Here is a 21,558-nt window from a genome sequence, read left to right on the forward strand (position 1 = left end):
ATGGTTAATAATGTTTATAGGTCCAAATTTTCATTTTTGTACTTCTAGAATTTGGATTAAATTATGTATTTTTATTCAGCTTATCACCCAAAAGTTTATGTTTTTACTTATTTGGTGCATTTTAGAGTTCATGAGGAAAATCAACATATACACCTCTTTGTCCTTGTTGTGTAGGAATATAATGAAATAAAATCACCTTTCAAATATATATATATAAATATATATATATACACACATACACACACACATATAAAAATGTAATGATTTATTCCTTTTCCTCTTCTCTCTCAAAGGTTTTTGAAGTCAATACAAGCTATGTCTGTGTATAGGAAGGTATGCCATGGAAATATTAGTGCTTTATTTAATTAGCTAATTGCACTGCATATTTCTTTTTCATCTGAATGGATATTTTTGCATGTCCTCTGCTTTGACATCAGAGTTATGATATTCTCAGCTTTTTTCGATCTGGATCAGGGGTGCATTACCCTCCTACAGTTCAGAGACACTGTCTTCACTCTTTAATTTCCAGTAGTTGGAAATAAAAGATTTGACTTAATCAGCATTGATTAACCAAAACTAAATGAAATCTTGAGGGAAATTTGCTTGAAAGTGTTTACAATGAAAATAATATTCATTTTTCATGTTGGTGGTGTTGTGCTAGTCATGTTTCATAATACAGTAAAAATATTCAACATTGTTTCTAAAAGGCAAAGGCCATATTTTAATCACAGGATTGATTAATCAGCACCAAACCAAAACAAAAATTTAACCGTATGTGAGGCCATTCTTTTTTAGTGTAATTGAATGTATGCCATTATTATTATTATTGTTACTATTGTTATTATACCTGCCATTTACATTTAATGAGTGTTTACTATCTGCCAGGCTAGAGATTCTCTTTTGCAGATTCACAATCATCTTTTCAACAACTTACTGGCCTCGTTTTGCAGGTGAGGTAATTGGTATCCAGTGGAGGTTGGTACGATTGGTTCGCTTATTTATCCAGCAGTCCTGGCCTGGGAAGGCTCCTGTTTTCAGTCAGGTTTCCCATTGTGATATGTGGGTGGAGAGAAGGTAATCAGGTTCTAGATGTCCATAATCTAAACATAAGAAGTCTTATTTTTGAGTAGATTCCTTAAGTGTGTTTCACTAGGAGTGGACAGCCTCTTTCCTTTATTTTTTAGTGCTTGTTGCAGTCTTGAAGTTTCCTAAAACTTTGTGATGTGTCTCTCCCTGTCCCTTGTGCTCATGCTAGGAAGCCTCCTCAGAGAGATGATCTACTTCATTCAAATGTCACTTCTTCCAGCATTAGACTCTGCCGCCCAAGCAGCTGCTGTGTGTGTGAGCAGAGAGAAAAGGTCCCAAGCCCTGTGGTCAGGCAGGCAATGCATTGATAATCCTGATGGTTTATACCTCATTGGTTTGGGTTTACACTGCACTTAGATATTCTACCAGATACTTTGGGAAGACTGACTTTTACCTTGTTGACAGCCTTCTCTCTCAGATATTGGGTGATGTAGTTTCCCATGTTTAGATGTCCCTGTCATCAGTTCCCATATATTTTTGGTGTTTAGAAAGTCCCAAAAATGTCTTGTCTGATTTACATCAGAAGATGTAAATCACTCTTTCTTGATTTCACCATTGTTAGAGGCTTATTTTTAGAGCAAGAGCAATACTTTTATGTTATGGGAAATAGGAGAGGAAACATACTATACGGAGCCCATTATATTAAATTAAAGTCTGCTGATAACATTTATGAGTGTTTTTGAGTATAATTGACTCAGGTTTAACAGTTGATACTCAAGACTCAACTCCATGTTTTACTCTTTCTCAAAAGGAAATTGTGTAACAATTCTAATAGTGCGTTTTTCAATCATGACATTTTTCTGTTTCATTTATATGAATTTTTTAAATCCTTAAGCTGCACTGGCTTACCTCACATATGCTCTAAATATTCAATATTTGTTAAGAGCCGTTGTATTAGTACATTCTGACATTGCTGTAAAGAAATGCCTGGGACTGGGTAATTTATAAAGAAAAGAGGTTAATTGACTCACAGTTCTGCGGGCTGTGCAGGAAGCATGGCAGCTTCTGTTTTGTGGGGGGCGGCACTCAGAAAAGCTTCCAGTCATGGCAGAGGGCAAAGGGTGAGTGAGGCGTCTCACATGGTGGGAGCAGGAGGAAGAGAGAGAGGGAAGTGACACACACTTTTAAACAACCAGATCCCACGAGAATTCTTATCATGAGAACAGCACCAAGGGGATGGTTGTAAACCATTCATGAAAGATCCACCCCCATGATCCAGTCACCTCCCATCAAACCTAACCTCCAACATTGGGGATTACAATTCGACATGAAATTTGAGTGGGGACACAGATTCAAACCACACCAGCCATCAAACCTGGTTAATGTCATGACTAATTAAATGTAATACTTTAGAAATTCATACCTTATAATTATAATAAATGCAATATTGTTTTTATTAAAGAATATGTTTTACCACTCAATCATTATTTATATAGATCCTTGTAGTATAAGAAAAGTAATAATTTTCTACATATATACATTTTTAATTCCCAAAATCTCCTTCAGTAAAACATGTGGTCTAACATAAGCAACATGTTAGGATCAAGAACAAACCTAGATCTTTTAGGACTTGGTTCAGATTGTCTTTAAAGCCATAGATTATGCTATCAGCATTACTGTTTTGGTAACTTTTATTGTGTTTTGTTTATAGCTGCAATTTATGGCCAAAAATGACAATCTCTTATGATATAAGGAAATGACATTTTTTGAATTTCACAGAGTGTAGGTAATATTTTGTCCTCAGAAATCAAAAGGAGAGGTTAGCAAAAAACAATAAACTTTCAAGAGAGTAAAATAAAACTCATACTATGTAGAGAAAATTAATCCGTATGCCTTAGCAAGTGGTGGTTCAATATTGCTGCCAAGAATATTTGTTAACATTATTCGGACAATTATGCATTGAGGAGGATTAGTTCTGTCTTGAAAGAGATTATTTAGCAAGGGCTGCCCAAATAGTTCGAGTTTACAGATTCAGAAATGAGATATGTTTTCTTAATCAATGTTGTAAAATTAATGTTTTTGTTAAGTTGTAGACACTCTTTCCTTAGTGAGGTCAAGTTGAATTGCAATTTAATATAGTTCCTGACCAGTAAAAGCACTTTTCATCAGTATAGTGGATGTTGAGTTCTTTTGAGAAAAAAAGCAGTGCTTAGCCTTATTGATTTAGATGTATTAAGATGAAGCATTTGTTCTTTCTATGTATGTGGTAATCCTGGAGTAGAAGTCACTCAGAAAAATTAATTATACACTGTAAGACTGCTTCCTGCAAACAAAAATAGGTTTTGTAACAATGTTTTTTTTGTTTTTATTCCTTATGTGTTTGATAGCCTAATGTGTACAGACTACATAAATGACTATGTTTGAAATGTGTAAATAGAGAGTGTGTATGTGTGAGTGTGTGTATGTGAGAGAGAAAGAGAGATTTTAAAGCACCTAATGTTTTAGTAAACTAAACTTTCAAAATTATCTAGTCTAATTTCCTGACTATATATATATTTTCTCTCATATATTCATATATATATTTATATATGAAAAATAACAATGACACTTGGAATAATGGAGTCAACTTTGCCTAAGACCACACAGCTGACAGCTGCTGAGTAGCAGAACTAAATCGTAGCCTCATCTTTTCACTACTCCATCACTGTAAACAGTGTATCTCAACTGATAGAGTTTTTGCCTCTCAGGGGATATTTGGCAATGTCTGGTAACATTTTTGGTTTGCACAACTAGATGTGCTACTGGTAGCTAGTAGGTGGCGGCTGCTGCACAGGACAGCCTCACATAACAAAGCATTATCTGGTCCAAAGGTCCACAGTGCTGAGTTGGAGAAATCATTCCAAGAAGCTGAGTACATCCTACTATTATTAACCAAGGAAAGAACAGTTAACCATTTACTGCTGCTATGAGCTCAATTAAAACCTAATGACTATATTTTTAATCCTAATTTTATCAGCTATATCTGATGATTTAAAAAGCAAATATTTATTTCTAGGCCACCTCTTAATAATTAGATATTCCCAAGGAAATATTCTAAAATTTTCAGTCTCACAAAGATAATTTCACAGTTTTTATTAGAAGCTTAAGTAATGTGTCTAACTGCTTTGCTCGGAGCCTAGGTAGTGGATGCCAAAACAAGACCATGACCATAAAGCTACCAGGTTGAGAGGTAGCAACGTAAGTTATACCGTCAGACTGGGACATGCCTGAATTTACTTAATGTTCATATTTACAATATAGAAATTTGATTTTAGATTATTTTGTAGATGTTGCAGTTAGGTCAACATAACTACTCTTAAAAACAACTATTGCCAATGATAGCCTTAATCCATCCCTTTAATTCATTCAGGTGTTTGTGACGTACTGTTTTAGCACTTTATATCCATTATTTCTTAACTGTCAGAATGTTTCTACAGGTTACATCTTTTTTACACATACATGAACCGAGGCTTAGAGATGTAACTCTTTGAGAACACACAACCAATGCTTGAACTCAGGCCTGTCTGACATCAAGATCTCTTCTTTTTTCTGCATGTTAGATATTGTAGATTAGATTTATTTTTCTTAAATTGTTTTCTTAACTTTTCCTTTAGTTGACAAAATATAGTTAGTTTTGTGTTATAGCTTAGACATTTTCATAAAAGTGCGTATTCTGTTTATAAAGAAAATTTGGACATTGAGAGACAATTATTCCTATTTTTAAAATAGCAGGAGGGAAGAAAATAATATTTTCTAGATTGATGCAATAAGATTCACTTATTGTCATTTGGACTTATGTGACTGTGTATCTGGGCACACACAGGTTAGTTTAATAAGAGCTGCTGGCTGCCCAGCTGGTCTCTCCTGATTAATGAAGAGTGCATTTGGAACACCACAGCTGCACTCTGTGAGTTCATGAATGCACGGTTGTAATCTATGATTTCAAATCACCTAGTACATTTCAATCAAAACCAAAATTGGCTTCCTTACAAAAAATTTTCAGTTGCTGACATTGTAACATGTTGTTTTAGAGTAATTTTACAAATATTGTTAAGTCATTAAAATTGTAGCCATTAAGATTTTTAAACTGTAGCGGAATTCAAATAGTTACTAAGGTCCACAGAAAATTATTTGTCTGACTTAATTGGTATTTCTATTTTTAAAAAAAGTTTGTCAATGACAGGCATATATGTATCTAATGTTAGTACTGTTAATTCTTTCAGTTTATAAAAGTAGAATAAAAACCAATGTTAGAAGAATTTTAAAATCACTATATACTTATTCAATATTTTGATAGTATATCTTTCTAATTTACTTTCTCTATAACATATCCGATTCTGAGACATTATTTTTATTTTCTTCAGTATGTTCATAGAACATCCATCCATCCATCCATCCATCCATCCATCCATCCATCCATCCATCCATCCATTTATCCATTTACTGTGTCATTAAATGATGAGACCAAGATATGTCTTAGCTCTGCTACCAACCAGCTGTCAGCTTTGTGGTCTTATTCATTAATTTATTTGCTTTGTTTTTTGCAAAATATTAAAATATAAATACAACATTATCTTCTTAAGAAATTCATAGCTTTTTGAGAAAACAGACAGGTAAATAAATCCACCAGTATAGCTTTAGCTGTAGCGTTAACTTTTTCTATTGGAATCAGGAACTGCCCCACAGATATGGTGAGAGATAGATGTAACATTGGGTAAAGGTTGCTGCAGGAGTTTTCAATTTCATGATTTCTGGACCTCCCAATTAGGTGATAAGAATCTAGAGTAAATCAGTTTTGATTAATATTTATTCCCCATTGTTTCTCCAGCTAGATACTATTACAATTTTCCATTGGCCTCTAGCTCCCAATCTAATAAATAAGGACATAGGAGAAACGTGATGACAGTGGTTTCACCACATTAAGTTCTCTTTTCCTCCCATCACTGAAATCTCTCATGAGGTTGATTAAAACTCAGAGTTTTACTGCTGTTCTCAATGTGTGGCTTGCATCTGAATCATGACTTCACGAGCTTATTATCATTTAAGAATAGCTTCCCCATCTCCAGCCTCCTTGTTTTGTTCAAGGAATGAAAAAGGAGAAAGAAGTCAACAGACTGGCATTAGAAATACAAAAGTTTTCTAAACCCATTAGGTTTCCGCTTATGTTTCATTGGCAAAACTGCACCACACAGCCAAATATATTTGTATGGGAGGCTTGGTAACATAGGCTTCGAAAAAAAATGACCACATTGTTGCTCCAAACAAAAATAAAAAATTGTTTTGTAGGGAGGAAAGGGAGAAAGGATACTGGGTAGGTAAATATCAGAACCCACAGGGTGGATGTAATATATAGAATGAAACTGGAATCCACTAAAAAAAATAGCCTTCATTGATGTGTGCTGAGTACCTCAAGACATTATAAACTTGCCAACAAATTTTGGAAACCTCACGGCTGAATTTTTCTCGTCTCTTTTTCATATGCCCCCAAGTGATTGTTATATGATATGGAGTGTTAGGATAATGGAGGTGTGTGTGCACAGGGGTATTATAACCATGGTGTCGATGTACCCTTTGAAACTAGGATGGAGACCATAGATAACTTTGTTTTTGATTCTGAGAGGTCCCATGCTATCAATGAACGAATAATTTGTGAGGCAGACTTGGCAATAAGGATGAAGTAGGACACCTTCTCCATTTTCTGACCCTAATGGTTGTGGCCTGTATGGGGCAAAAAGAGCCTTCACATGAGAAAGCTGCAAGTAAGACAGTGCCCTCCATATATAGTCAGATTTTACTGGTCATTAATTTGTAAACTTGCCAGTAAAAAAAAAAAAAAAAAAAATTGTGGTAAGACAAAAACAAATGCAAAGATACAGAAGGAGATAAAGTGAAGAGAGAGGTTTCAGGTTTTAATGTAAAGACGGGTTATTAAATTTGAATGGTGAAGAAGAGTAAGAACTTAGGAATAGCAAAGAGGTTTCTAGATTGAGAGACTGGATGGGGCTAGATTGAGATTACAAGATACAGTAGAGTCCCCGGAAGAAATATAAGAACTTTGATGATTGGAGATTATTGAAAGATTTAAATGGCTCCTAGTGAATATTTCATTAGACTTTGGAAATACAGATCTGAAGCTTTAGAAACTATTAAGGAAAGGCCATATATATTTCAGAATTATATGTCTATTAGTTTACTAGGGCTGCTGTAACAAATATCACAAGTTTGTGGCTTAAAACAATTGATCTCATAGTTCTGAAGGACAGAAGTCCAAAATCAAGATGTCAGTCAGCAATACTCTTTTGAAAGCCCTAGGGAAGAACCCTTTTTTGACTCTTCCTAATTTTGGTGATGGTTGGCAATCCTTGGTTTGTAGACCTATCACTCCAATTGCTCTCTCTGTCTCTCTCACAACATTCTCCCCTGTGCGTTTTGTCTAAATTTCCCTCTTCTTATGAGGATACAAGTCCTTGGAATATGGTTCCCCCTCACCCAGTATGGCCTCAGTGTAACCTGATTACATCTTCAAAGACCGTATTTCCAAATAATCATCTTCATAGGTACAGGAAGTTAGGATTTCAATATATCTTCTTAGAGGACACAATTCAACTCACCAAATATGTGTGGCAAAAGAAGCCTCAAAAACAGATGTGCTCACCTAGACAGAAATGTGAAATAAGAATAGGACCAATGATGGCCTCTTGAAGGTGTTCCACCATTGAAAGGAAAGAAAAGTAATAAGAGAGGGGATAAAATTATGACATGGTCAGAAAGATGAAAACATAATCCAGAGAAGTTGTGGTTTAGAAGCCAAGAAAAGCCAATGTATTATGAAGAAGGGAGTTGACAAAAAGATTAAAAAACCTTCATGGACTTCAAGTGCATAAGTACCAGAAATAGACTACTGTATCTTTTTAAAGACGGAGCAGAAGAAAGCTGGGAGAAGAAAGACAATTTAAGAGACAGAGAGACACTGCAGTGATCTAGAAAGATCATGATGGTTGTCTGAACCAGAGTAGTGGCAGTGAGAAAAGAAGACTGGGCAAATTATTGAAGTATAATCAAAAGGAACTAGTGCTGGATTTGATATAGAATAGAAGGAGTCAAGGATGACTTCCAGAATTTTTCTTTGGGAAACTGTAAAACTGGGTTGACATTTACATAGATAACACAGCAGGTCCATGGAGAGATGATGATTTCAGTTTAGATAAGCTGATGCCATATCTGCGTCATTTTCTAGTTGAGGAGTATAGTGGGCTGACAAATATGAGTATTGAAAATTCAGACAGTCATTGGGTCTAAAAGTAGATATTTGGGAGTCATCTAAAAAGAAAGATGGTAATTTAAACTATGAGGATGGGTGGCTTTATCCAGAGAGAGAATATACCATTTATATGTAGATTTATCTAAGAACATATGTGATGCACACCAAAGGATGGATGGAGGATGAGGCATCATCAAAGAGGGTGAGGAGGGCCAGCAAAAGAGGTCAAGAGGAAAACCAGGAGAGTGTTATGCCAAGACAAGAGATGTCTTCATGTGGGCAGGGTTGTGAACAGTATGAAAGGCTGTGTAGATGTCAACTAGAAGGATTGAGGTGAGTTAGAAAAATTAAAAATAAATAGAATATTTATGTACATGTGTGTGTGTGTGTGTGTGTGTGTGTATTGTCACTTTGATGAATTAAAATCAGGTGGATGCAAGACTAAATAAAATTCTTGGCTGGAGAACTTTCAATCATTTGGCCATGACAGAAAGAATGGTACCTGAAAGTGAAAATGACTGAATTAAAAGTAAAGTTCATTGGCATACATGAAATTGACTGGAGAATGTATGGTATTTAACATCACGTGGGGAAAATCCGGACAGGAGGGAACTTTGAAAGATAGAGGAGAGAGAATCATGATTAAGTTTAGCTCGATGGGTCAATTGGCTTTATACAGGAAGATGGCCACCTTTTCCATTGCATCAGAAAGTAAGTGGGAAAAGAATGTTAAGTAGAGATAGATGATAACACCGTAATAAGCCTACAAATTAGGGAAGGGTGAAAAATAAAATAATTTGAAGACATTTATTGCCTAAATTTCAAATGTTGTTTTTTTGCTACTTAAAAGGAGCAAGGCTATCCTGTTACCTTTTGACTTCTTCTTTTTTACTTTGGACATTTTTTTGCTGCTAGTTTCGACCAGAGAAGCTCTTTTTTATGTGATCTCTCGCCTCCCCGCACAACCCCCATCAGAACACTTCCTGACAGCTGAGTCATGTCAATGGAAAGCTACTTCATATTCTTTTTCCCCAGGGAAAGGGACCAGAGAGCTTTCACTGGGCACCCCGGGGACTACAGCTCACAATTCCTGCCAATGTGACCACAATCAAGGGTTTTGACATGCAGTTATTGTTTCATGATTTGTATACTCAAATCTTTTATTAAATATGATTTCTTTTGCTTTTGTGCAATCTAATGCAAATCAGATTGGATGAATATTTTATATTGTTCCTGTAATGTGCAGTATAATTTCCTTTTAAATATTTTTCAGATAGGTACTTCCTGGGCTTTTTTTTTTTTTTGCTTTGCTATTTTAGTTTTTCTATTATTATTACAAGTTATACTGTTGTAATTAAACATTAAGAACACTTGTGGATGAAGGCGTGGGTGTCTTTTTCTTTTTCATCCACAGTACAGGTTTCAAATGGTTGTATGGAAAGCTTTGGATAACCATACTTAGGGAACATTAAAAATGATTTTATTTTGGTTGGCTCAATGGTGATCCAAAGAGGAGGTTGTGGTAGTGGTTTCAATAAAACTTCACAACCAATGGGAATCTTTTTTGAGTTTGTGTGGAGTGCCCTTAATGCTGGAAATAATCCTGTTGGCTAGGACTCCAGAACTGTACAGATGAGAAAAGGATGCAGGAAATTCTGTTGTTTACACATGTGGCTGCAACTGAGACACTGGAGCAGCCCAGCAAGCCCAGAGGGTAAGAGTGTTTAATAACCTTGTGGTTTTCTATTTAATTTTTATATTTTCCTGCTGAGGCAGAGCATGTGTTGTTCTCGGAGCAAAGACAGTTGCTTATAAGATGCAGAGCAAAACTACTGTAGAGCTGGGAAGCAGAAGGATTTGGAGTTTCTTTTTAAAGTGATTCCTTCCTTTCCCCTTTCATTTTTCCACTGTGGGTGTTATTATCCTGACAATTTGTCATACATTTCCTGTCTTTAAAAAATAACTGTATACTAAGCAAAACTCAGGTAAGAATTTCGACTCTACATTTAGACAGTAACAGTATATGTTGATATTAAAATTTTGTTTCATTGTTCCAAATGAATGTGAATTAGTCATTGTGTTTGAAGTAATCTATATTCTTACAGTAAAAAAGTAAAATTGTTATGGAAATCCTCCTATCTATGCCTCATGTACCTTGAATTCTTTTCAATTGTTGAGTCTTCATGCTAAATTCTTGTATTCGTTAATGGAAAGTATATTTCAAACCTAGCATGAATATTGATTTCTTTACATGCTACCTGTATAGTGTGGAGGAGACAGGGATACAGAATAAAATAATAAAATCCTGTGCATAATAAAAAATAATGCTTAGCTATATAGAAATAAATTATAAAACTGAAAAAAAATCTCTGGAAACCTTTGGGAAGCATTTGCTTATGTTTTCTGCAAAGATAAATTATCAATTGAATGTCAAGTGAGTACATTTATTAAATATAAATATAAGAAAGATTCGTCAAAAAATATAATTAGAAATGTGTCAGTAACATAGGACCAAAATATATAAAATATTTATTGATATTCTTATTTACATCAATACCAGTTTTTCTGTTTTCTAAAATAATGTGGATGTGTTTTTGCTAATAATTTTCATGGGAAATGGTGTTATTACAACTTTTGAGTAAATATTCTCTTGTTAGTAAAATATGTTATTGCCAATAAATATTTTTATATATCCAGTAAATATTCTTGAATTCTATTTCATATTTAAAATGAAAGCAATAAATTAGAAAGAAGATTTATAAGTTAGCGATACAATATCTGTGTAGGTTTGTGTGACCTATTTGAATATATTCAGAAAAATGCTTTATGTGAATTGCTTTATTTTCCAAAATATCATATGTTCTTATGAAATCATAGATCATTTCATTGTCTCTCTTTTGCATCCTTCATATGTTATCATTGGATTCAATAATTGCTTGATCACTGGGACATTGTTTCTGGGCCTCACTATGGGTTTGGCTTCAAGGTAATTTATGAATGTTTCATCTAATTATTAGAGTTACAAAACAATGGCTGTAATTCTTAAAATACAAGAAATGCTCTCAGGTCATCATATCTCTTATGCTGATATTACAAGACCAATTGAATTCTGCCATAATGCCAAAATATTCAGAAATTCCCTTTTTAGCAGGTATGTGAGTCCTAAAGAGATGCCAGAGGCTTTAAAGAAAAGTTCAACTTCTTGAACTTAGTCTTGAAAAACTAGTGGAACTTGGATAGGTGCTGAAAGCAAGAGGAATACTCTACTTTGAAGAAGTAATTGGCAAAAAGGGTTTTGAACACAAATTAGCATAGAGCATAAAAGAATGGTGAGTAATTTATCTGATTGGAGCAGAAAAAATATACCTTTGTGAGTATCAGACGTTGTACTCAATACATAGAACAGGAAAAATTGATAGAGCATCTTAACATTGCACACAGAAAAATGTGGCCTTTACATATCATACAAAGGGGACAATTGCAAGTTTCTGAAAAGAGGTGGAGTATCTGTGCCTCTTTTCATCATCTTTACCATAATCATCATCATCATCATTTTGCCAACACATAATAGCATTTTCTGCGTGCAAGATGATTTACATACATATCCACAATTTTGATAGCTCTGCAAGAAAATGAACATTATTTTACACATTATTTTCATTTTGCACTTGAAGGAACCTGCTGTTTAGAAATGTTCAATGATTTGCTTAAAGCCACAGATAAAGAAAGTGAGGGTAAACTATCGCAAGAACAAAAAACCAAACACCGCATATTCTCACTCATAGGTGGGAATTGAACAATGAGATCACATGGACACAGGAAGGGGAATATCATACTCTGGGGACTGTGGTGGGGAGGGGGGAGGGGGGAGGGATAGCATTGGGAGATATACCTAATGCTAGATGACGAGTTAGTGGGTGCAGCGCACCAGCATGGCACATGTATACATATGTAACTAACCTGCACAATGTGCACATGTACCCTAAAACTTAAAGTATAATAAAAAATAAAAAATAAATAAATAAATAAATAAAATAAAATTAAAAAAAAAAAAAAAGAAAGTGAGGGAACCAGAATTTCAAATAATGTCTTTCTGGCTCCAGAGCTATTTCCACGATGTTGTGCTGGTATTCTAAGAATGTGAATCTGGCAGAAGTCGAGCAGAATGGTTTGAAGTGGACATTGGGATTTTAGGGTGCAGGGAGGAGGTCGTGAGACAACAGTCCAAAGATCCATTCCAGTATTCTATAAATCCAGACGAATCACTGTTCTATCAGTTGGGCCACACTTTTCCTTTGGGAATTGAGAGAAGAGACTGACGCTGCAAATAAGGGGTAATTTTTACATTTAAATTAGCGGCCCTCAGATTCAACACTTATGCTTTTCTCTCTCTTACATTTTCTTAAATCTACTTAGAGAAGGTATCTTTTGCATTCTCAAAGAAAATGTCATCACTGATTTGCATTGAATATTACCTATTCACAAATGAGATGTGTGAGGTGGCCAGGAATAACACTGGGGATGTACTGACTTTCCTCTGTTTCTTTTTGATACGTGGTATCAATGAACACTCAGCGACCAAATACTCTTAAAACTATGGAATGACCAAGTTATTATCAAGTAAAGGCATTGTATAAGTTTCATTTCAATGAGTGAAAAGCATATATAAAATTCACATTGTAATAGATAGTGTAAAATACAGTACATTCACAGTAAAAAAGAATAGAACTTATTTATTAACATGTTTTTCTTCATATATCCAAACCTTAAAGACATTACTTCTTCTCAAAGTAGAACTAGTATCTGGGATAACATTCATCATCATCTTCTTTTTTTTCAATGAAATAAAAATTATAGCTTATTTCATAACAACGAGTTTTTTTTGTTCAATGTATACATGATGGTAACTATGCTATCATTTTATGAACATACTGCCTACTAGTTTAAAATCATACTATCATTAAGTAGGCTTTACTGAAGGAGTATCTTTTTGCCATACACGAAAACAGATGAGGATAGTTGAAATGCAAAGATTTGGTCACTGACCTTGAGATTTTATTTTTGTACAGGTTTAGGTTGCATTCTAAGAATATATTCTATAGAAGGCATTTTGTATAACTAGTACTCCATCCTCAGTGCCCTGACTAATTGTAGATGCTCAATGGAGATTGAGTGTGAGCTTGAGGCCTTGATTGTAAAACGGAAAACTAGATATTCTATTGGAGGTTGTGCTCAAGGCCATTTAATTGTAGTCATAGCTTTGCAAAGGATTGTTAACATTATTATATACTTAAATATTATCTGAGTTGATTTATATTTAATGATATTTCCTAAAAGAATTGCTGTTGTGTGTCATAAATATATTAAAATATTTGATGTTAAAATTTTGATAGAAGGATTTTTTTAGTAGCTAAAGAAAAAGGTGTCCTTAATATTGAGAAAAAAAACATATGCTCACTGAAGAATTTATAAATATATCTTATCATAGTGTCTGTTTCAAATTTGTAGAATTAAAGCTTCCAAAAATAAAAGTGAGATTTTTAGTCACTGACTCGGGAGCATATGTTTCTAAGCTGCAGTAAACGTTTGGAAATATAACACAGGTAAAGAGGCAATAGTTGCATGAAGAAAAACCTGTAGCAACTTTAGACTCATTTTCATTTGGAAATAGTTTTGAGAGTCTTTCATACAATCTTTCCTTTCCTCCCTTAGTGAATTTAGGATTGTGAAGGCATTAGGTGAAAGATTACATTTATGACCTCTGCAAAAGATCAAATAGTCTTATTAGTCAGCCTATATTCATGAATTTTCTATCTTCTTTTGACATGAAGGGTTTTGAACAAGCGTTTCTTCTCTGGATGAGAAGAAAATGTATTTCACAATAAAGCATGAAAATTATAAGGTGCTCAGTGGGATTATAACATTTGGTAGCACAGGAAAAAAGAGAAAGATGTGGAAGTGCCATAATCCATTGGTGTTTCATATAATTCTAGAAGGTTCTGTTTATAACCTGTTCCTAATTTGGAGCTAGAATAATCTCAGGGATTGTCTGAGGGTTCAGGTGAGCTTTGTTCTGTCTTTGTTTGGAAATCACTTTACAGGTATTGTCAATGGTAGGAATGAGTTGGGTCAAAGCAACTACGTAGAGTCCCTGCCGTCCTATTTTTGATACTGCCCAGGCTTCTTCATTCTTTTTGTAATAATGAAACTTAAGTTATAGAATTTATGATTGCATGGATTAAAAACATGGACGTTGCAATTATGTCGTGCTACAAGTGGCCTCTAAAGGTGTTAATGCTATATGAATTTACTTGCTGGCTTTTATGTTTTTGGTATGTTTTTATATTTTATGTTTTTGGTATCAGGACTAAATAAATTTGACCTGATAATGTAGATTAATGGGAGAAATTCCAGTATTCATGGATTAGAACTAGGAGGGCTATCTCAGATACAGGCTTCTCACAGAAGGCTGGGGCCTAAGCATAGGTACTGAATGCAAAGCTCTGGTCCTGGACCTCACATGGTCCATTCATTGTCTATGGTTGGCCGTCATTGTTTCCTCTGTGGCTATAAGTTTCTTCCATATTATTGAGCAGGATGTTTATCTGAATTAATATAAATGACATATTCGAGAAGCATAGATCTTTATCCAAAACGATATCAGAAGTAGAAATAGTGCAGAAGACAAACTCCACCTCCCATCTGCTGATTCTTTTGAAACCCCTTGGTCCTCTTATCTCTGAAAGGGTTACATGGCTTTGTTCTCCCAAATATCCTATCCACTTTCCACGCTGTTTCAAAAGTATTTCTGGCCAAATAAATGTAAATCTTCATCTTTTGTATATACAGATAATCATCATAGGTGTATTTGTGTATTATTTAAGTACTTGGAAGAATGAAGTTGCTGATAGCAATTAAAGTGGTGTGATTGGGGTTAACCTCACTTAAAACTGTTTCTTTATTAATTTTAAAAGCCTATAAGCGTTTAATATACAAAAGCCACCTTCTTTAGAGAAGACTGACTTATTTAGTGGATCTTGTAATGCTTGCCTTTTGGAAGAAAAGGAATAGTTCTAAGTCACTCTGTTTTAGATTTGTCCGTTTAGTAATAAATGTCTACCATGTCTCAGACACTGTTCTAGCAATGGAAATAGAGATGTGAATAAAAAGTAAAACCCCTTTCTTTACATTAAGCATATAGTCTAGCTGGTAAAACAGTAGAATCCATACATAGTATATAAATATATATTAAGTCATGATAAGTACTGGAAGAAAAAAAGAACATTCAGGCTAAAAGGGAATAGAATATTTACACACTCTTGAAATAACCAGGGAATGTCCCTTCTGTTAGGGTGAAGGATGTAAGATACCTAACCACGAGGAATCTTGGCAGAAGAGAAGTATAAAGGAAATCACATGTGCTAAAGTCTTAAGTCAGAAGAATGTCCCTTCAAGGAATGGCCAGATGGCCGGCAGCTGCTGGGAATGAGCGAGGCAGGGAGGCACAGGCAGAAGCTACTTTAAGAGGAAGTAAATCCAGCTTAAGCTTCAAGATATTAGGGTGGTGCAAAAGTAATTGCGTTTTTTGCCATTACTTTCAATGGGAAAAATCACAATTACATGGTCACCAACCTAATATTATTTTACTTTTAAAAGGGCTCTTCATACCCCAACTGTAGGAGCCTCAGGTCGGGAAATCATGGGTTCTGATGAAGAGTTCAGGGATGGTTTATGTTTAGATCATGACAACATCATAAACTACAACCACTTTATTCTGAGTTTGATGGGAAGTCATTTGAATGTTGGGATCCTAGAAATATTGTAACATAAGTTGAGTGTTCAAAGCATCCACTCGGCTGTGCTGTGGAGAACATACTGGAGTAGGGAAAAGGTAGAAGTGGGGAGGCCAGATACCATACAGTATTCCAGGCAAGAGACAGGGTGGTTTGAAGGAGATATTAGAGATGGAGTTTTTGTAATTCTGCATAGGCTGTATTTCATATTTTCCTGCCAGAACTGATGGAGTTTCCAACAATGATGTGCAATGAAGAGACAAAGGAATCAAGGATAACCCCTAAGTTTGGTCTGTAAACCTAAAAGAGTGAAATGTGCATTTATTGGCACAGGGAACACTGTGGAGGAGCAGGTGTAGATGTGAGGGGAGTTCAAGTGTTTGTTTTTGAACATGTGAAATCTGAGATGCTGATTAGATATCCTTAGTGATGTTAAGTGGGCAGCTGGACACATGAGATCCCAGAGATAAAGGAACATCTCAGGCCAGAGATATCGCTGTTAGGAAATTTCAGAAAATTAATGAATTTGAAGGCAAAGGCCTGGATGCCTTCACCCAGAGCAATTACCCCAGCCTGAAGTCTCAGTGTTGGAGCGCTTGCAGTCAGAGGTGTGAAGCTGAGACAGAATGTGGTGCAGCTACCAGGGAGTAGGAGGAGAACCATGAGAGAGGATGCCCTCAGAAGCCAAGAAAGGGAATGATGAAATGGACAATCACATACAGGGCTTCTGATTGGCCAAGTAAAACAGGAATTTCAGGCCTGGAATTGACCATTAGATTTGCAATGTAGAAGTCACTGATTTCCTGTTTTTGTGGCAAACTAGAGTTGAAAATGATACTGCGACTTCAAGAGAAAATGAGATAAATGAAAGTGTCTTTAAAGTAATGTTTATTTTAAAAAATGCCAAAGATATGGAATGGCTGCTGGGTTGGGATCAAGATCTTTTTTTTTTTATGTTGAGGGTATTATAGCATGTGCATTTGCTAATGGGAATAATCTAATCTAGAGAGAGGTACAAACTAGTTAAACAGGAGAGGAGTATATTTGAGGAGGCCATGTCCTGGAGTGGATTAGAGGAAATTAGATAGAGCATACAAATGGGAAGTTTGGTGTTAAGAACGGGGAGTGATTCTCTATAAAAACAGACAGAATAACATATGGGTGTCCATTAGACACATAGATATGATGGAACCAGTGGATGGCAGTTGTCTTATAATTACATATCTTTTCTAAGTGAAATAGAAAAACCCCCGCAATCTCAACAGATAAGGCAGAGCTGAATAAGATATAAAAATTTTGAAGATAGAGAATGTACGGGATTATTCAGTAGAATGTTTGTGATTTAATCAGGGAAAAATATTAATTTCCCTATGATAGAGTTGGCTTGGCTACATTAAAGGCCCATATGAGGTTCAGAGTCAAGAAATTGAAGTGAGACCAGATAGCAATGGGTGTGTTTTCTCAAAGCCTGATCAAGAGTGTAGGTGCAGACATGGAGCAGGAAGACAGCTGTGATTCACTGACATTAGAGTTTCTAAGCAAGTAGGGTCGAGAGAATGCCAAGCTTGCTCAGAGCAATTTGTTAAAACTGGAGCACAGAATAGGGAGGAGAGAGTGGATGTGAAGCCAATGAGGAAGAGAGAAAAAACAATACAATCCATTGACAGGAGGCCATAGCTAGGTCAAAAAAGAGAGTTATGGGGACAATAGTAAAGGGTAATCAGAGAGGTGCTTATCATTGATAATGGAAAGAAATGCTAGTATGGTAATGGGATCTAGGTGCATAACCAGCCAGTGAGTGGGTGAGGTCATATTATTGGAATTAATAGAAACTGAGAGGTGAGGATATTGTAACGACACTATATGTGAAATACTTTGGACATTAAAATTTTTCTTGTCCGTGAAAACATATTCACCTTCTCCTAACCTATTAACATAGTTGGTTTCATTATATAAATGTTAATACCCATTCCCATGCCAAGACTCTACAGTGTTGTCAGTGATCTCATTTACTTTTCTCTCTGCTTATGTAACATTTTGATCAATCCTACAGACTGTATTAAAGAGCAATCTTCAGCCAGTGATCAAAGCAAGACAAAGAAGCCTTCAAATACAGCAGATTACAAGCCCATAATTTTTTATGTGTTTATCATTTTGCCAAAATTTTGGATAAAAACAAAATTATATATATTAATAATGTTAAGAACACATGAATTAGTATTATTTTTAGGTTTTTATTTACAACCGCTGTTTTAACAATGACACACATTTTTAAATTAATAATTATTTTTTCCCATGTTGTCTAAACAGCTTTAAATATATTTTAATGGGATGTCTCAAAGCTTAGATAAGAGTGCTCAGCAAACATATCCAATTTTTAAAATGATATTCATTTTATTTTTGTATGACTATTGCAACATCACCTCTTCTGTATTATGTGGCCATGTGGAAGAGAATGAGAATGTCACATTCACTTACCTTTGAATAGCAGGCTACTTTGGTGTGCATTTTTATTATCAGTAGAATATGTTTTTCAAGCATATATTTGCAAGTAATATTATTAGTAATTATCTTAATTTGCTGTATTTAGGAAACCTCTAGGTGTTAGAGACAGCAATATCGCCAAAACATTCTGAACATGTTTGAAAAAAATCAGAATGCAGTTTTCTATTTCTGTAAAATTCTCTGTGGAAAAAGAGAAGTTCTTAAAGTCTATTGGATGCTCTACTGCTATTTTGTCCAATAGAAATATAATTCAAGCAACATTTGCAATTTAAAGTAGCTACATTTAAAAAGTTAAAAAATGAACATGTGAAATTAATTTTAATAATATTTTTGATTTAATCCAATCTTTCAAAAATATCACTTCAAAATGTAATTAGTATGAAGTTATTAATGAGATAGTTTACATTTTTACGTTTCATGCTGTGTTTAATTAGTACTCGCCGAACATCACAATTCAGGCGACCCTCATTTCAAGCGTTCCCTAACTACATCTGATAGGTGACTACCATTTAAGACAGCACAGGTTTAATACTCCAGAATATAAACGGTTCAAAAATATCTTCATAGCAACCATAGAATACATTTCAGGCATTGTATTTATCTCCTTGTTGAAAGGGGGAACACATATGAGTTTGAACGACCTTATCAAGGAAGAGAATTTACCTCACATTTTCTGAACCAGTGTTCTCTGGGTTCTACTATAGCTCTCATGTTATCATATTTACATACTTATGTTATTTTGATACTGAGAAGTATGTTAAAGATGGTGGCCTCTAGAAACAACTGGGACCAATATATTCTCTGCTTGCTATAATTTAAGAAAATTTACTAATTTAAGAAAATTTAATAGGTGTGAAAATCAGGCAATGATAAAAATGATAAAACTCAATTTAGGAGTCCACACAATGCTTAGTACTTTTTCTCTTTTTTTATAAATTAAATGCAATGTATAGATCTGGGAAATCATGAGATATTTAAGAAAAACAAGGAAAAAATAGAGTTTTTGAGGAAGAATTAAGATATGACGTTACAGGAATTACTTGGGAAAGAGTTGAAGACAATATTTACATGATTGGGAGGCAAAATAAAAACCAAGCAAGCTTTGAGAAATGTAAGAGTTTAATCTGGTCTTCCACTCTTTGCTGCTTTCCTTGCACATGGCGTCCATTTTCTGTTTTAGGGACTGGAAAGACAGATCTTTTGAGAAATACAAACACTGAGTATTCACTTCCTGTTATTTTGACATTTTTAATCCAATTCCTTTACTTGTCTTTACTAAGACAAACAACGATGCAAAAATGAAAGGAAACAAATGAAAACGGATCCCAGATCAATCAGTAGTTGTGTTAAGGATTCTACTTTCTAGTTAAATTTTTTATTTTCTTTATTGCTACCTTCTCCTATGTCAAAGGATGAAAACCAGAAATATAAACACTTAAAAAAAAAGATGATTGCAGAGTTGGTGGCCTCTATGTCTGAATAAATTACTAATTTATTTTGGCTAACATGGAGAAAATATGAGCAGGGATGAACGTTTCACTAGGATTTGAGCAACTAATCTTCGAATCAAAAGCTAACTTTTTTTTCTTAAGATTCCACGTCTTTTCCTTCTCAAGATTACAAACTCATCTATAAGTTTCATATTATAGATGTAACTTTCCCAGTGAAATCAACATTTTGGATCTCACTATTATAAGAAGTAGCTTACATATTGCACAACCATTCTATTTTGTTTTTCAAGTAACATATCTAAAATTGGATTACTTGTTTTATATTATATTAAGATGGAAAGAATTAGAACAAAACGTGATGGATATTATTTTTATCTTAGAAGAGTTCATATAAATATAATAATTCTACAAATCAGGTTACAGTGGCCAGGACAAAGAAGTCAGCATTTTGTCAATATATTACTAGCTGCTGTTCCTAAAATTTTTGGTGATATACTTGCATGTATTAATATTTCTCTTTGTTGCATAATAAAATAACATTTGGTTTTTGAATCATTCCATTGTTATTTCATTGCTTTTACTACATTTTTTTTTTTTTTTTTTTGTGAGACAGAGTCTCGCTCTTTCGGCCAGGCCGGACTGCAGTGGCGCTATCTCCGCTCACTGCAAGCTCTGCCTCCTGGGTTCACGCCAGTCTCCTGCCTCAGCCTCCCGAGTAGCTGGGACTACAGGCACCCGCCACCACGCCCGGATAATTTTTTTGTATTTTTAGTAGAGACGGGGTTTCACCGTATTAGCCAGGATGGACTCGATCTCCTGACCTCTTGATCCGCCCGCCTCGGCCTCCCAAAGTGCTGGGATTACAGGCGTGAGCCACAGCGCCCGGCTTACTACACATTTTTATTTTAGTTTTCCTGAAGATCATGAAGCTCTTTGGCAATAGAAAATGATTGGTTTAATGCCTTTATAGTACAATATACTAACAAATATTGTTTTATTTAGATACAAAATGAATTTTACATGGTTTTATTTTTAAAAATTTATGTCATAAGAAGTATATGTTCTGAAATTTATGCTATTTCTATTCAGAAGTAAGTAGCCTTGTGATTTCAAAATAGATTAATCATGTGTTTTAAGAAAAAACGTAATTATGAAACGGGAAGTTTCATGTTCACTAATAATTTTGTTTTCTCAACATCCTCTTCAATTACATTAATAAAAGCATATCATTCAAGGACTAAATCCAGCCTGCAGTAATTTGGAGCATTCATAAACATAATTGAGCTTCTACAATATTGTGCTTTGAACATGTTGCCATGGGTGGGTGAAAGCAGCTGGCTTTCCTGTCTCAAATATTTTGAGAAATTTTAGAAAGTGAAGTTTACTCTCAGCCTAGAATTCCCTCATTTTCCATAAAGGAAGAAGAATTGACCATATAAATATTTATATTTGAGAGATAATTCAGGAATATTAGAGAAACTCT

The 21,558-nt window shown here is 34.7% G+C and overlaps 1 protein-coding gene across 39 annotated transcripts in view; it reads left to right on the forward strand.

Annotated features, from left to right (window-relative positions):
* Positions 1–21,558, forward strand: part of CCDC102B (coiled-coil domain containing 102B) — a 428,597-nt gene that overhangs the window by 66,639 nt on the left and 340,400 nt on the right. The window contains exon 1 of one of the 39 annotated variants that reach the window (XM_063795842.1): positions 9,433–10,040. The exons of 35 other annotated variants lie outside the window; for them this stretch is intronic. The gene's annotated coding sequence lies outside the window, so the exon portion shown is untranslated. Of the gene's footprint in view, positions 1–9,432; positions 10,041–10,221; positions 10,312–21,558 lie in introns of those variants that run through there. 3 more of the 39 variants (XM_063795837.1, XM_523965.8, XM_009434137.5) reach the window with 3 other exon arrangements.

The sequence above is a fragment of the Pan troglodytes genome, chromosome 17, assembly GCF_028858775.2.
Source record: "Pan troglodytes isolate AG18354 chromosome 17, NHGRI_mPanTro3-v2.0_pri, whole genome shotgun sequence".
NCBI lineage: Eukaryota > Metazoa > Chordata > Mammalia > Primates > Hominidae > Pan > Pan troglodytes.